Source organism: Apodemus sylvaticus, chromosome 17, assembly GCF_947179515.1.
Source record: "Apodemus sylvaticus chromosome 17, mApoSyl1.1, whole genome shotgun sequence".
NCBI lineage: Eukaryota > Metazoa > Chordata > Mammalia > Rodentia > Muridae > Apodemus > Apodemus sylvaticus.
The window spans coordinates 35,281,225-35,296,504 of NC_067488.1; the positions used below are offsets into that span (position 1 = coordinate 35,281,225).

Consider the following 15,280-nt stretch of genomic DNA (forward strand, 5'->3'; position numbering starts at 1 on the left):
TTTCTGATTATATTCGATTATGAGTAGCATACAGTTATTATGCTCTTGGTCCAATTAACCTAAATATATCAAAGATAGAGTATCAGTGCTATCAAGTTCAGGATGCTATAAAAGAGCATAATAATGTGATTTTAATGAGAATTTTCACAGTATGGATATGTTGAATCAAAAAAATTTGAATTTTCAAGATGCTCAGTGGGTGGCATTCTGCATTTATATTTTAATACAGCTCAAATCTCTTTGTGCTTCTGTACACATCTATGCTCTCGAAGCAGCAAAAGAAGTCCTCACTCCAGAAACACTGAGGTAACACCAGGAAGTAGAAGGAAGATGGGTTTCACAGGCTCACAGGCTAAGACTAAAATGATCTTTCTCAATAGCTTTGGGACCTCAGACTTGTGGCTTAGCATCTTTGAGTTGCAATTTTCTCAAATTTAAATGTAATAATCTACAGCCCCAAGGTTGGGCTAGAAAATCAAATGAGAAGAGAGAAGAAAGAAATAGCTGGGAACCTGAGAAAATGTGCAAGATGTATTCCTTATTGGATTTTGTTAATTGATTTCTCTTCGGAGAGTTTGATTGGTCAGGCTGGTGGAAAAGTTGGTGTTATCAATTCTTGGGAATTGTTGCAGCACCGAGATTTTGTTGATGTCGGGAGACATCAGTATTATTTCCTACACAGAATCCCACATTCTCTCCACCTCCGTTATCTCTCCCTGGGACTCCACTTACTACCTCATTCTGCCTGTATTTTATGCTAACATTCCAACTGTCTACTTGGCCTCTATCCAACACATTATACACACACATATCTCAATATGGAAATCTGATCATGTCATTCCTTAAATTAAAACCTGCAATGAGGCATCTTTGCTACTCTCTCATAATAAGTTCAAAATCATCCCTGCAGTCTAAGAGGCCACATGAGGTCCACTGTTGCCTTAGTTTTAGCCTTATACTGCACGCATTCTGTCTTCTAAAATTCGACCATGCTGATCTTTAGTCTTTCATCTTGTTCAGTTTTGCTTTCACCTTGGAGCCTTTGAGCATACCACCATTGCTTCTACATCTTGTTCCTAAGTGATTTGTTCTATAACTCTCTGACCCTCCTAGATCAACTTATGAAGTCCACAACTCTCTACACTTTTCATTTGGAGTGTGCATCATAACTACAGTTATGAACCAAGAGTCTCTTTATGTTCCATCTCCTGCTTTAGGGTTAGTGTTGGAGTTTAAGGCCTATGCTTTTCTTCTTGTCTATCATAGGTTTAGCCTGAGGTCTAGTATACATTAGGAACTTAAAAATAAATGAATTGCATGGCTACCATCTACCTCACACTGGGCTTTTTGCCACACATAGTACAGACTTTTATCAGGTCGTGACATTGTTCTTCTAGCCAGAGTCTCAGAAAGCTAATAATCTGGAAAGAGTTGCACGGCTGCCATTTTATCGCAGATATTACTCCACAGTAAAACCAAGTATCCAAACCTTAGTTGTTTGTAGTGATATGCTTTTATTTTCTCAAGTGGTGACTTTGTAATTGGTTACCACGGCTAAGCTGAGCTTTTTCCCCAGAACTCTTTCCACTTCATTTTCTCACCAGCAACCTGTGCAGAATGTGGAAATGGAGCCGAGCCTTGGCTGCTATTAGATCCATGTTAGAGGCCTAGTTGGACTCTCAGTTTGGCACAGCCCAGAGTCAACTGAGACCGGGAGTCTTAAGTGAGAAATTGCCTAGATCTGGTTGGCCTGGGGACACATCTGGGGGTCCGGGTATATCTTAATGGTTAGTTCATGTAGGGAGATACCTACTATTGATAGCAGCATCATTTCGTGGGCTATATAAAAGTAGAAAGAGCTAACTGAGAGCAAGCAAACACGGTTGTGTATATTCTTTAACTGTCAATGTGATGAGACTGCTTTACATAGCTGCTTCTGTTTCTGCCTTGACTTCCCCAGAGTGATGCACTGAAGCCTGGAATCATGATCCATGCTAACTCTTCCCTCTCCATGTTGCTTTTTTGTCGGGGTATGCATCGCAACAATCACGACAATCTGTGCTGGTCAGACTCGGTTCGTATCTCATTCATGCATACCTGCATGGGACATTTGGATCTCTCTGTGGACTGAACTCAATGGCTCCTTTCCCTACTGAGTCTTCTTCACTAGCTTCACAAAACCTAGTCCAGGAGTATGGCTGTGAAGAAAACCATCAGATTCTCTTCAAAGCATCATAGGTAATAAGGATTGAGACTCTCAGCTGGGAACTGGTCAAACATGGCAGTCACTGACTAATCTGATGGGAGTTGTTCTTACGCATTCCAGCCTTTGCTGCTCTTCTCTCTTTTGTGGCTGTCTTCTGAACCTAACCAACTGTCCTTTTAGCTCCCATTCTGTGCCACTGATAAGAACACCAAACCTGACTCTAACCAGTGTGTATATTTGTGTGAGGTTTAAGCTCTCCTTTACAATTTCTTGTCCTACCTCATTCCTAGTTATTCTCCTTCTCTGCTTCAAGTGGACTAAAATTCCGTGTCCTGTGTTGGCTGCACACTGGCCATAGTCCAGTGTGCTTTGGATCATCATTGTATTTTATTTTTATGCTACTGGGTATTGAACTTAAGAATGTATCCACACTAGGCAAGCACCCTACCTATAGCTAAAGTATAAGCCCTAGGCTGCCATTGCTTTAGTATCGAGGCTAGAGAATCAGTCTCATGATGGGCATATCCCTTTGATTTAAAAAAAATCTAGGCATTTTAAAATTTTTATTTTATGCATTTTATGTGCATACAGTAACTGAGTATGGCAAAAGAGAATGATGGATCTCCTGGAATTGGAGTTATTGATGGTTATGAGCTATGATGTAGGTTCTGGGAACCTAACAGGGGAACTCTAAAAGAGCAGCAAGAATTCTTAAAAGATGATCCATCTCTCTAGCTCAGACACCTACATTTTAATGCTGATCAGAGAAAGAGAGGGAGAGGGAGAGGGAGGGGGAGAGGGAGAGGGAAGGGGAGAAGGAGAGGGAGAAGAGGGAGAGGGAATGGGAGACAGAGGGAGAGGAGGAGCAGGAGAGGAAGGGGAGGGGAGGGGAAGGGGAGAGTGAGTAGGAGAAGGAGAAGGAAAGGGAGGAGAGGGAGAGGGAGAGGTGAGGGGAGAGGGAGAGAGAGGAGAAGAAGGAGAAAGAGAGGGAAAAGGAGGTGGGAGGGAGAGAAAAGGGGAGAGGGAGAGTGAGAGGGAGAGGGAGGGGGACAGAGATTACAGAAACTCATAATGGCTTATAATGCTCCTTTGTCTAATTGGCACTTGAAATTTCCACTCATTGTCATACATAAGTTGAAGCAGTCTAAGTATCCAAGCCCAATGTATCCACAGTATAGAAATTCTTTTTACCAGTGAAAAGCATCACAGATCAGAGAAATAGACAAGTAATAGGTATCTGGAGGAGGAGGACATAACGCAATAACATCTAATTTATTACAGTTCTTTATTTGGGTCAGAGATACACCCACCTATGATTTTCAAATATTGTGCATTCACTTCTCCCCAGAGGATACTCAAGACTTATGTCAGTCATGGGAGAAGAATTCAAGTCCAGAATCTCATAGTAACATCTTCCCTGATGTGAATTGTCTTGGTACGGAGGCTTTGGAACCATCTTGTCTTCTCTGCCCAAGAAGAAACAGACAGAGTTATTTCTCCAAAAGTCTAGGTAGGGAAGTTATAGGATGACCTGGGTGAGACCATGGGAACTCTGAGATTGGAGGTCCAATGCTCAGATGTTGCAAAACTTCAAATCCGCACCTGCACGATGTGTCCAATACACTACTGGTTTCCCCCCTGCAATCAGTAACTCAGGGAGCTGGTTTTGACTTCAGGCTCTGAAAATTAAAACCTTTCATTTTCCATTGTACTCACTACCTACACCCAAAAGTTAAGAGAATGAGTTTAACTTTTTCCAGCCCGTGGGGGCTGGAAAGTTCCCCAACAAACTTGCTACTTGCAGAAGTTGGAAAATAAAAGAGCTTCCGAGTCCTTGGCTTCTCAAACTCCTCTTGTACCTTATTACTGCTTTGGTTATGCATTACATCAAAAAATACAGTTGGTATTTTTCTTCTGTTTTACTCCATCAAGTTCCCTAAACTTGTGTCACTACCTACACATCATTTTAGACATGCTTCTGTCTTTGGTTTTAATTGCTGGTACATTGAGCTCACTGGATCACTGCTTCTTAGATGTCCAAGTGTCACACGGTCACAGGACTTATTCATACATACCTCCTGTCTCCGCCTTTTATTTTATTTTATTTTATTTTATTTTATTTTATTTTATTTTATTTGCTGTAAAGTGACCAAGGCATGACCAAGGCAACTTTCATGAAAGGAGCATTTAATTGGGAGCATGGTTACAGTTTCAGAGGCTTAGTCCTTTATTGTCTTGGGGTGCTAGAGCAGTAGTTGAGAGCTACATCCTCATCTTCAGGCTGAGAAAATTACACTGGCCCTGGCTTGGGCTTTGAAATTGCAAAGCCTACGTTCAGTGACAGACTTCCTTCAACAAAAGCACAATCCCCAATCCTTTAAATCCCTTCAAATAGTGCTTCTTCTTGGTAACTAAGCATTCAGATATGTGAGTCATGGGTAGAGGGGCATTCTTATTTAAACCATCACACTGTTTCTTTCAAAGTTTGCAGTTTTATGAGAGCTAGATTATAATAACTAAACTGTGACCATATTGTAGGACCTAAATACCATCTAGGGTCATCTAGCCTTGTTGGGATGGGGATTATCCACATTCACATTGGTATAGGGAAGATGTGATAGCAATACAGTTGTGAGTTACATAGAAAGAAAAAGCAAATTAGGGAATATTGAACCTGGGTAGATTACTATGTTGCTAGGTTTAAACTGTATTTAAACTTTAACATCTGTATAAAAGTAACAAACTTTCTCATCCAATCTCATCCAAATAGTGACACAATATGAATTTCTAATGGAATCTTTTTAGTTTGGCCAACTATTTCTATGTGGTTAAACTCATTTTAGTATCTTTAGGATTTGCTTTTGAACTAGATTTTGTCTGTATTTGATATTCTCAAATATCCTTTGCCCCTAATGAATCTCAGAATTTACCTATTTCCTGTAACTTGAACGTTTTTCCAGATGTATTTGGATAGCATCCTTGTTTTGAAAAAAGAAAGATGGATAGAGGGGCAGATAGAGAGATGGATAGATGATAGATTGATTAATAGATAGATAGATAGATAGATGGGTAGATAGATAAACAGATGATAGATGATCAATGGTGGATTGATGGTAGGTAGGTAGGTGGGTAGGTAGATAGTTAAATAAATAGATAGGATAGATAGATGATAGGTAGATTGATGATAGATAAATAGAAGAGAATAGATGAGAAATATCTAAGAGAAATACCAGCTAGCTGTAAAACTCCTTGTAGTCCTTGTGTAAGTCCTTGAAAACAATTAGATCCAGGAGGCAGGAATAGTTTTTTATTTTTCTTTTTAATCCCCAGCAGAAAGCACTAGAGTGTACATAAAATATCTAAATATTCTCAGAAAAATGTGTGTTTTCATAGACACATAATTAGTGCAGGTAAGGCTACCCTCAGGAAAATGGGCCTTCAAAAGTTGAGAGGACCAATGGGAAGCATCTGGCATATGAATACTGCTTATAGTTTATGAAACATGGAAGTCTTGTTCTCTCCAATTAAATCCTCATTACAGCTCCATGGAGTAGGTTTGCAATCACTGTTTCAATGAAGAAAAGTCAACCAGAGAAATATCTATTTCCCAAAGTACTGGCAGCATGTCAAGTCTAATATAATTTCTGATTTTTATTCCAAATGCCCGCTTCTTATACAATGTATCAGTCGAGGTTACTACTGAGTCAAGCAATATCAAGAAGCAAGTGAACAGGCTTATTTCCCGTAACTTTACGGTTTTCTAAGATCTTAAGATGTGGCTAGTCCTAAAACAACAACAGAAAGAAAGAAAAGAAAAACAAAAGATGCTTGTCCTTATTAGAGTAAAGTTGTTTCTGTAGATTGTTTTGCAGAGTCACCAGAGAGGAAGTTCCAATAGCTGACCACAGGGGATATTGCCTCAGAATCCCTCAGGGTCTTACAAGGGGAAGCTAACAGACCAGGAGGGTAGCAATGCTGATAGACTCCAAGGGTTCACCTCCCCCAACCACTTCCCACAGAGAGGAAGCTCATCTATCTCGAAGTCCATCAGTTACCTTGGGTGTAGATACTGTTATCTTATACTGAAGAAGGACAAACAGTGAGGCAAACTGCAAGTGGCCAGGTCTATGTGACCCCATATATTCTTCCACGCTAATACTTGTATTCAATGCGATGACCTGTTTGCTGGTCCACTTAAATATACTCCTGAGAGCCTGAAGACCAGGAACTGATGGATGGAAATATGACTCAGTGCATTCCAGTCCAGGACCTTCATCAAAAACCTGGCTTTTGGCGTGAGTGCTACAGTTGGAGGATGAGTACAAGTGAATCCCCAAAGCTCACTGCCCCGCTTGCCTAGCAAACCAGTGAGCCTCCAGGGCAGTGTAATGCCCTTTCTCAAGGCTTTTAAAGGTAGTGAGAAATATTTCTGACTTTGGCCTCTACACTAGGGTGCTTAGGTCCATGTACTGACAAACTTGTGTGAACTCACCTCTACACACACTTATGCCTAGCACTGTTCTTGGAACATTTCAGATATTCAATAAATGCATGGGAGAAAGAAAATGGCAGCATAGTCAATTTTTGTTGCTACTGGCTCAGACCTATAAGGAGCTATATAGTATTAGTAGTTGCAGTTTATGGGAAGTGAGAGATGGCCCAGCAGTTAAGAGCATTTGCTGCTCTTTTAGACCTGGCTTTTAGTCCCAGCGCCCACACAGCAGCTCACAACCGTCTGTAACAACAGTTCCAAGGTATCCTTTGTCTTCTTCTGAGGGTAAACAGACATGCATACAGGCAAAACACTCATACACAAAAAAATTAATTTAAAATAATTTTAAACAGAGTTGCAGTTTACATAGTGTCATTATGTGAAATTTACTTATCCTTCAAATACTAGAAATCTGGTTCCTTCTCTCCATGCAGTTTTTCCTGGTCTACATAGGAAGAATGCATAGATTTCTCTAACACCTCTATTTCATGCTATTTTTTTAAGATTGATTTATTTATGCATATGAGTGCTCTATTTACATGCATGTTTGCATGACAGAAGAAGGCATCAGATCTCATTATAGATGGTTGAGTCACCACACAGGGTTACTGGGGATTGAACTCAGAATGTCAGAAGAGCAGCCAATGGTCTTAACCCCTGAGCCATCTCTCCAGCAGCTGCCTGCTGTTTGGTATATAGCTTCACACTGTGTATGTTTCTGTAGCCAGCTTCCATTACATAAAGTCACTTTAGTATAGGAATCTCCTTTGGCTTTACTTTCTGTCACTCACAGTTTAGCAGTGGGTAGGGGGAAATTTTATAAAACAAACAAGCAAATAAATAAACAAGCAAATAAACACAACAACAGCAACAACCAACCAACCAACCAAACCAGAAACACTGTAGATAGCTATGGGCTAAATGTTTACTCCATAAATTCCCACATTGAAGTGTCAATCCTCAGTGTGATGGCGTCTAGAGGTGGGACCATTGGTAATTTCTTGGGTCCTGAAATTGGGGCCTCTACGATAAGATTGATGCTTTTAGAAGAGGCAGCAGAGATGATGATCTCTTTTCAGCCTGAAACAAGGAGGAGATGGCCAAGTGCAGGCAGAAGACAGATCTGAGAACCAAATTGGTCAGCATCTTTATCTGAAACTTCTGGATCTCTAGAAAACACACACTTTGGGTGTTTAATCCTCCTCCTTTAGGTACTTTTGCAACAACAACCTAAATGAGTGGAAACATTTCAATAATTAATAAATGAATAATGAAGGCAGAAATGCACGTATCCAGGCTGTCTATTGCATTTGAAGATGCCACCAGATTGAGCTCCTTTTTCTTTCAAGGACAGCAGTGGTCACCAAACAGAACTTGCCTTATCACTTTCCTGCCTTTATTTATTTATTTATTTATTTATTTATTTATTTATTTATTTATTCATTTGGTACTGAGGTATAGAACTCTGATTAAGCAAGTGCTCTTTTACCATTTCCATACTTCTGCCACCTGATACTTTGTATTTTTTTGGATATTAAAAATTATCTTTTTTATAATTTTTTATTTTCAATATTCTTTGTTTACATTCAAACTGATTTTCCCTTTCCCAGTTCCCCCCACCCCATAAGTTCCCTCCACCCATTCACCTATCAACCCCCTCCTACTTCTCTGTCCTGGTGCTCCCCTACAATGCTGGAACAAGCCTTTTTAGGACCAGGGACCTCTCTTTCCTTCTTCTTGGGAGTCATTTGATATGTGAATTGTGTCTTGGGTATTCAGAGTTTCTGAGCTAATATCCACTTATCAGTGACTGTATTCCATGTGTGTTCTTTTGTGATTGGATTACCTCACTTAGGATGATATTTAAATTATCTTAATCAAATGTCTAAAACCAATCATTTGTGCCTCAGATGATTGGAGGGACTCTTACACCTACTTCTGATCCAAACAATAGTCTGGTTGATTTTTTTTTTAAATCCCAGTTAAAAATTCAGTAACTTTGGATCAAGGAATACATTTGTTGAAAGGGACTGTATTGATGGCTGTTAATTTGTGTGGCTGCTGTGTTCAGGTCTCCTCCCCAAAATGGCAACAATCCACAACAATGTATCTCTAAGTTGCAGAGATTGGCTGGAAAAGCAAACAGACCAGGACTCTGCCTCTTAGTGGAGTTGTACTTCACTGGGCTTGCTTTTCTAATTTCGCTGACCAGAAGCATATGTTCAGCTGCGGAGGATGGTGGCAAACTGTAATTTGGAGTAACATTCAGTCTGCACCATTTGAGCTGAATATTAGTTACTTTTGTCACCAGCTTTCATTTTCCTTTCAGAGGAAACATCTTAGTTTTGCTTTAAAGAACCCACTGCCTTCCACCCTCAGTTCAGAGGGTTTTGCAGTTTCTACTTTACCTTCATGATAGAGATTTTAGTTTCTTTCAGATCAGGCTCCTGGCTAACACTCCTAATTCAGAGTTGAACTTAATTTAGGTCAGTGAAAGAAAGACTCAAAAGATTTTTTTGTGCCACAGTATTTTAATGATAAGGCTGAAGCTGTTAAGGACCAAAATATAGATGACTGAAGTCAGCCTCAAAGAAGCAGAATGAAAGATATTGTGATTTGATCCTTAAATCAAACTGACCTAAAGGGAAGAAATATTCTTATCTCATATTAATTATTGAGTTTAATACTTTCTCTTTATGCTTAAGACTCTTTCTTAAAATTCTCTCACATGTACGTGTGTGTACACACGTATATATGTTCATATGTGTTATATGTATGGTATATACATACATATGTGTGTGTTTGTGTGCTTGTGTGTTTGTGCGCTTGTTTGTTATCTTTGGAGGCCATAGGAAGATGTTGAATGTTCTGTTTTTATCAGTTTCTACCTTATTCCATTGGTGTAGAATCTTTCACCAAATATAGAGTGAAGCTGACAGCCAGACTTGCAGCTACCCTCCAGTCTCTGCCACACACCAGAAAAGTTTTATAGGCCCATACAGAGTGGTTTTTTTGTTGTTTTGTACAGAGGTGATTGAGATTTGAATTTGATCCGAATGTTTGCTCAGCACTTCATCATGAACTAGCTCTCCAATGTCTCCAACAATCACAAGGAAGCAACAAATATCACACGCTTCAGGACTAATGCTTTTTGTGTAGATAAGGCCCATTTAGTGTGGCTTATTAAGGTGTTGCCTCCAAACCCAAAAGAAAAATTAGAACCTGAGAATTTGCATGTCAGCAAACAATCCAGGAAAGACTAATAGAGATGAGTAGGGTAGTAAAACTTGAGAGACATTGATCTGGTGAGTAAAAGTGATATCAGCAATTAAGAAAAATCTGAGAAGACAACATCTATCACCATAGGAGCCAAAAGAGAAGAGCCCATCTTCTTGGCATGGCAAATGGGAATATGTTTTGAAGCATCAGGAGGGATTCTCAAGTCAAAGCTGTTCTGAATAAGGAACCTGGGCATTTTTATAGCACTTTCTCATTGTGTATGACATGATCTTGTATCTATCTTTATTTGAGACTGCCCAGGGCTCCACCTGTTGTTCATTAATAAATAGCACGTCTTTCCACTCTAAAAGCTGTCCAGGATTGGATGATAAATGCTATGGCCATTCTTTGCTTCAGAGCTATTGGCATACAAAGACACTTTGTCTCTCTTGTGGCATACATGCACATACATGCTCATTCACACATATATATACATGGCATTTAGTAGCAGGAAGCTATTGCTGCCAACTCAGAAAGTTTTTAGAATTGCAGAAATGCAAGTGGCTTCTGAATATCACAAGAACATTCAGTAATTGCATACTTACAACAACACGCACATATATGTGCTTAAAATGATATCATCTGACACACCACTTTTATAGTGTTATTGTTAATAAGGAATCCATTATTATTAGCTATGTGAACAGAAATCTGTAGTAACATCTGAAAAGATGAGGTCTGTCAGTTTGCTGCTACCTTGGAGGTCTGCTGTAAGTGATACATTCTGATCAATTGATAACTATTGAGCTCAAGTAAGTTACATTAAAGCCATTTTCAAATATCTCAGACTAGGGAGATTTACCAGTGCTGACTATTGCAGCCACAGTGCTCCATTTAACTAGTCCATTAACAAAAATTCTTGGATTGTTTTGATTATTTTGACTTTGCTGAAGCTAATTACAATTAAGTAAAGAGGAAAAAAATACCTGTCTTGTGTTTCTATGGATGATTTGTATTTCCCTGCTTCAAGTTACATGCACAGTTGGTAAATATTCCAGCAAGTATAATGGTTCCAAACTTACATTTGTAGTGTTGGAGGAGTTTAGATCAATGATTTCTGCCTAACAAGTGTTGCTTCAAGATAATTTTCCAACTGCTTGTTTGAATCTGTCCAAACACAGCTGTAAGGTCTTTCTTTCTATATTTGGAGTCAGAGTGACTGATGGGTTATATCCACCATCTGGAAGAGAGAAGTACTGAGTGGGACGGAAGAGACAGGGATCTGTGGCTGGGGAGACACCCTTAGAGTCTTCTCTACCCTAGAGTCCTGTATTAGTGTTCTGATCTGAAATCCAGACTCTATATGCCACTGAGGCAATGCAAATTGTGTGTAATTTTCCCTTTTTCTTGAATGTATGTAGTGTGTGTGTGTGCATGGGTTGTAATGTTTGCTAATGTGTGGGTGAATATGTATGTGTGTGCTTATAGAGCCTTAATGTTGATGCTAAGAGTTTTCCTTAGTAACTTTCCATCTTATTCAGTGAGGCTCATTCTCTCAAGTAGACTCAGAGTTTGACAATATAGCTAACCTAGCTTGTTCGAGGGATACCGTGTCTCTGCCTTTTGAGTGCCACCATATCTTCATGCCCACTCAGAATTTCATGGGTTCAAGGTATCTGAATCCTAGTTCTTATACTTGCATAGAAAGCGCTTTAACCACTGAGCTATATGTCTAGACTTAGGTGAATTTTTTATTTTTTAGACTCAGCTTTGCTTTCATGTCTCCATTTTGAATGTTGCTCACAGAATTTGCTAAGGGTCACTTGCCTGAGTGTACATGGGTGGTCCCTCTCACTTTTATTCTATAGTGTTCCTTTAAGGGACTGTTTATTTTTATTTGAAACAGAAGAATCATCATGTTGGTAGCCACTCAACATAGTAAAGAATACACACACACACACACACACACACATGTGGGCGCATATATATATATTCAGGAAAAGTATATATGTATATATACATAAACATTCATGTACTTATATTTAAACATATGCATATATTTTTATGAATGCACACAAATTATATATGCAAAATTATATATAAATTATATATATATTGAATGTCAGAAATCGGACTTAGTGGTATTATCATACCATTACATAGTGGTATTATCACATTGTTTGTAGCATATTTATAAACTTTTTTTCCTTATTTTGCACATTGCTAACATCTTTAAATATAAATTTTAGAAACAATATGGCTTAAATAGCACGTAAAATGAGACCTATAGCCACAAGGGAGACTAAATTAATTAAATTCTATTATTTTCATCCCATTTAGTGAAGAGTTGACACTTCCTCTAAGATTCCTTACATTTATCTTAGACTCTGAAACAAATGATCCTGATTTATAAATACATATCTTTTATTTGTCAACATTATACATTTTATTGTTTAAATTAAGTGTTGTTTTAATTGCATGTTTGTTTTAAGTGACATGTAATTCCAGCAGTCATCCTAATGTTTCAAGGACATGTACTGCTAAAACAGTAATTATTGGGAACATTGCAAAGCACAGTGGCAAGAAAATCTGTAGAAATGGTTTCTCGCATTGGCATTTTTTTTTGTGATAAATCGTACTTGTATTTTAATTTTACAGCAGACTAAATAACCACACATAATATTAAAAATGTAGAAAGTACAATTATGCCTGTGACAAAAGAAAGGTTCTAGAAATATTAATTGTATTGGACTAATGAAAACCACAGAAGACATTTCTCAGATATTGAAAAAAAGAACATGAAGACAAACATCATCTAAGAACTGCCTTATTCACATTGTTTGTAGCATCACTAAGCTCAGTATAACTCTTCAACTATTTTATATATATATATATATATATATATATATATATATATATATATATATATATATGTCTTTTGAATAAAAGGATGATTATGAACATTTTCTAGATTAACAAATCTCTTGAAATTTAGAGAAAACATTTCTATTTTCACTCTATACGATAAAGCTAGATAAATATAAGTGTCATTTGTATGCAATGATGCACTTTTAAAACGTGGTAGGCAGAGTGATGGATTGTAAAGAAAAAAAATAGATGTTTCCTCTCAGTACTACTTTGAATGATAACTTGTAGATTTTCTCAAAGCTGGGGCAGGGATTCTCATGCTTAATATAGATAGACTTCTGTGCATGGTAGGTGTTCAATAGAGATATACCATTCATTGTGAAGACTTCTTCTATTACTACCCTAAACTTCTTAAGAATTTTAAAAGATTCTTAAGAATCCTTAATTGTTTTATAAAGATTTCTGATTTTGGATAGTAGTATAAGTGTGCAGTTGTGATTGCCATGTGATATATTTATATCAGAGTGTCGGAGAGAAAGTGTGCATTCAAAAGAGACAATTCTAATTTTGTAATACAGATCATGTGTCTGCCCTTAATGTGGGCTAAAACAGACACCGTGAAAAGTGTGTGGTGCATTGATACGTTTGCCCAATGTGTCAAGTTTTTGACTTAACAAGGATTTGTTAGAAACCAACAACAATCGCAAAAGGCCACCATCCTCTTGACCCCACCAAGGGAAATCTAGAGCCTAGGTCCCTTCTAAGGGCAAGGAGCCCAGCGGAGCCGAAGCCCCACCCCCAGAATAATCCTCCAATCGGCTGCGCCGCACCAGCCCGGCCCTCTCGCATCACGTGATGCAACCCAGCCCGCTTCCGGCGCGTCGCGGGCAGCTGACGTCCCCGGCCGGCGTCGCGTCAGGGCTGGCCGGCGGCGGCGGGCAGCTGCGGTGGCGGCGGCGGTGGCGGCGACGGCGGCTGCGATGGTAGCGGCCCCGGAGTGGGCTTGAGGGCTCGGACCTCGCTTCCTCCCGCGCTTCCTCGGGCCGACGCGGCGCCGCGGGCCCGGCTCGCTCGGCTCTCGCTCCCTCCCTTGCTGCTGCCCGGGCAGACTCGGACGAGGCCCGCGCTGGCCGCCCTGACGCTCCCCGGCTCGGCCCCGGACGGCCCGGCTGCTGTGCGGAGACGAGGCCGAGTCGGTAAGAGGCGGCTGAGGCGCCTGGAGGCTGCCGGGTTCCCGGGCCGCGCCCGCGCCCGCGTTGCTCTCGGCCGGCGTCCCGCTGCCTGCCATCCGCTGACCCTATTGTCTGCGCGCCGCCGAGCTACCCCCGCCTTCCTTCCCTTGCCGGGCCGGCGGCTGTCAACCTGCAGCTCCCGGGCTCCAGGCCAGCCGCAGCGGCAGCCGCGGCCTTTCCTGGCTCCCCTTGACACCCCTGCGGCCCCGCCTCGTCCCCCCACCTCTGCTTAGCTTTGCGGTCTTTCCCTCACCGCTCACTAGCTCCGAGTCTGTCTCTTTCCGCTCACTGTCATCTCTGCTAACTTCCACCATCCTTACATCACAGTTCTTTTTTTTTTTTTTTTTTTTTTTTTTTTTTTACTGTTTTCCCTTCTCTTTTCATTCCTTTTTGTTTCCTTCTCCCCTGTCTCTTTCCCTGTTACAGTTTCACTTTAAGGGTCTGTCCAGTAGATTGTCTTTCGTAAAAGTTCCAAATTCGTCTGCCTCCCTCATTCTGCCATCTCACAAGAGAATGGAAATCATTCCTGCCTTTTGAGGTGCCTCATTCCTGAGAGTCATTGGGGGATTAGATTTACAGGCTGGAAGTATGATCTTAGGAAATGTTCGCATAACTGGCAAACTGCCTTTTCTGATTCTTTTTCTGTACACTGCATTAACAGCCTTGTATGTTGCACACTTACAAGATTTCTATTTGAAATATTTATGTTTGTTCCCATTACACCTAGTGTTTAATCTATGAATCTTAACCTCACTGATAACCATGCCAGGATATTCTATAGCCCTTTAGCCACGACCTTGTAAACTTGATCCCCCATATTTTTGTAACAAGCATTGATGGTATTTCTTTATTCCCTTTTCAGATTAAAAAACAACAACAATCCCCCCCCCAAAACAAACCCCCTCCCAAAACCCAGGAAGGGACATTTGGAATTCTGTTTGCTGTTATGTTTTATGTATTTTAAACAGTGGCTAAAACATTATAAAAATTTTCATTTGTGTGTGGTTTATTTTATTTTATTTTTGAAGCTGGAGAGATCCTAGTGAATAGTAATGTAAAACGTGTTTTAAGCATCTCCCTCCAACAAGAGTAGCTTTAGATTCTTGGTAATCAACCAGTTGTATTTTCATGAGATTATGCTTACCAATTATTATTTTCATTCCACTATTGATTCCTTAAGAATGTATGCATTTCTCCAAATGCTCAGTGGTAAAAAAAGGCCTCAGTATGCTAGGCAACCAGTGTGGCCAAAAGAACATTAAG

General features: G+C 39.9%; 1 protein-coding gene across 10 annotated transcripts in view; it reads left to right on the plus strand.

Moving 5' to 3' along the window:
* Positions 1–13,678: 13,678 nt before the first annotated feature.
* Phf20l1 (PHD finger protein 20 like 1) overlaps positions 13,679–15,280 on the plus strand; it is a 79,974-nt gene continuing 78,372 nt past the window's right edge. For 8 of the 10 annotated variants that reach the window (XM_052161761.1, XM_052161765.1, XM_052161766.1 and 5 more), the window contains exon 1: positions 13,679–13,981. The gene's annotated coding sequence lies outside the window, so the exon portion shown is untranslated. The remainder of the gene's footprint in view (positions 13,982–15,280) is intronic. The other 2 variants (XM_052161763.1, XM_052161764.1) reach the window with 1 other exon arrangement.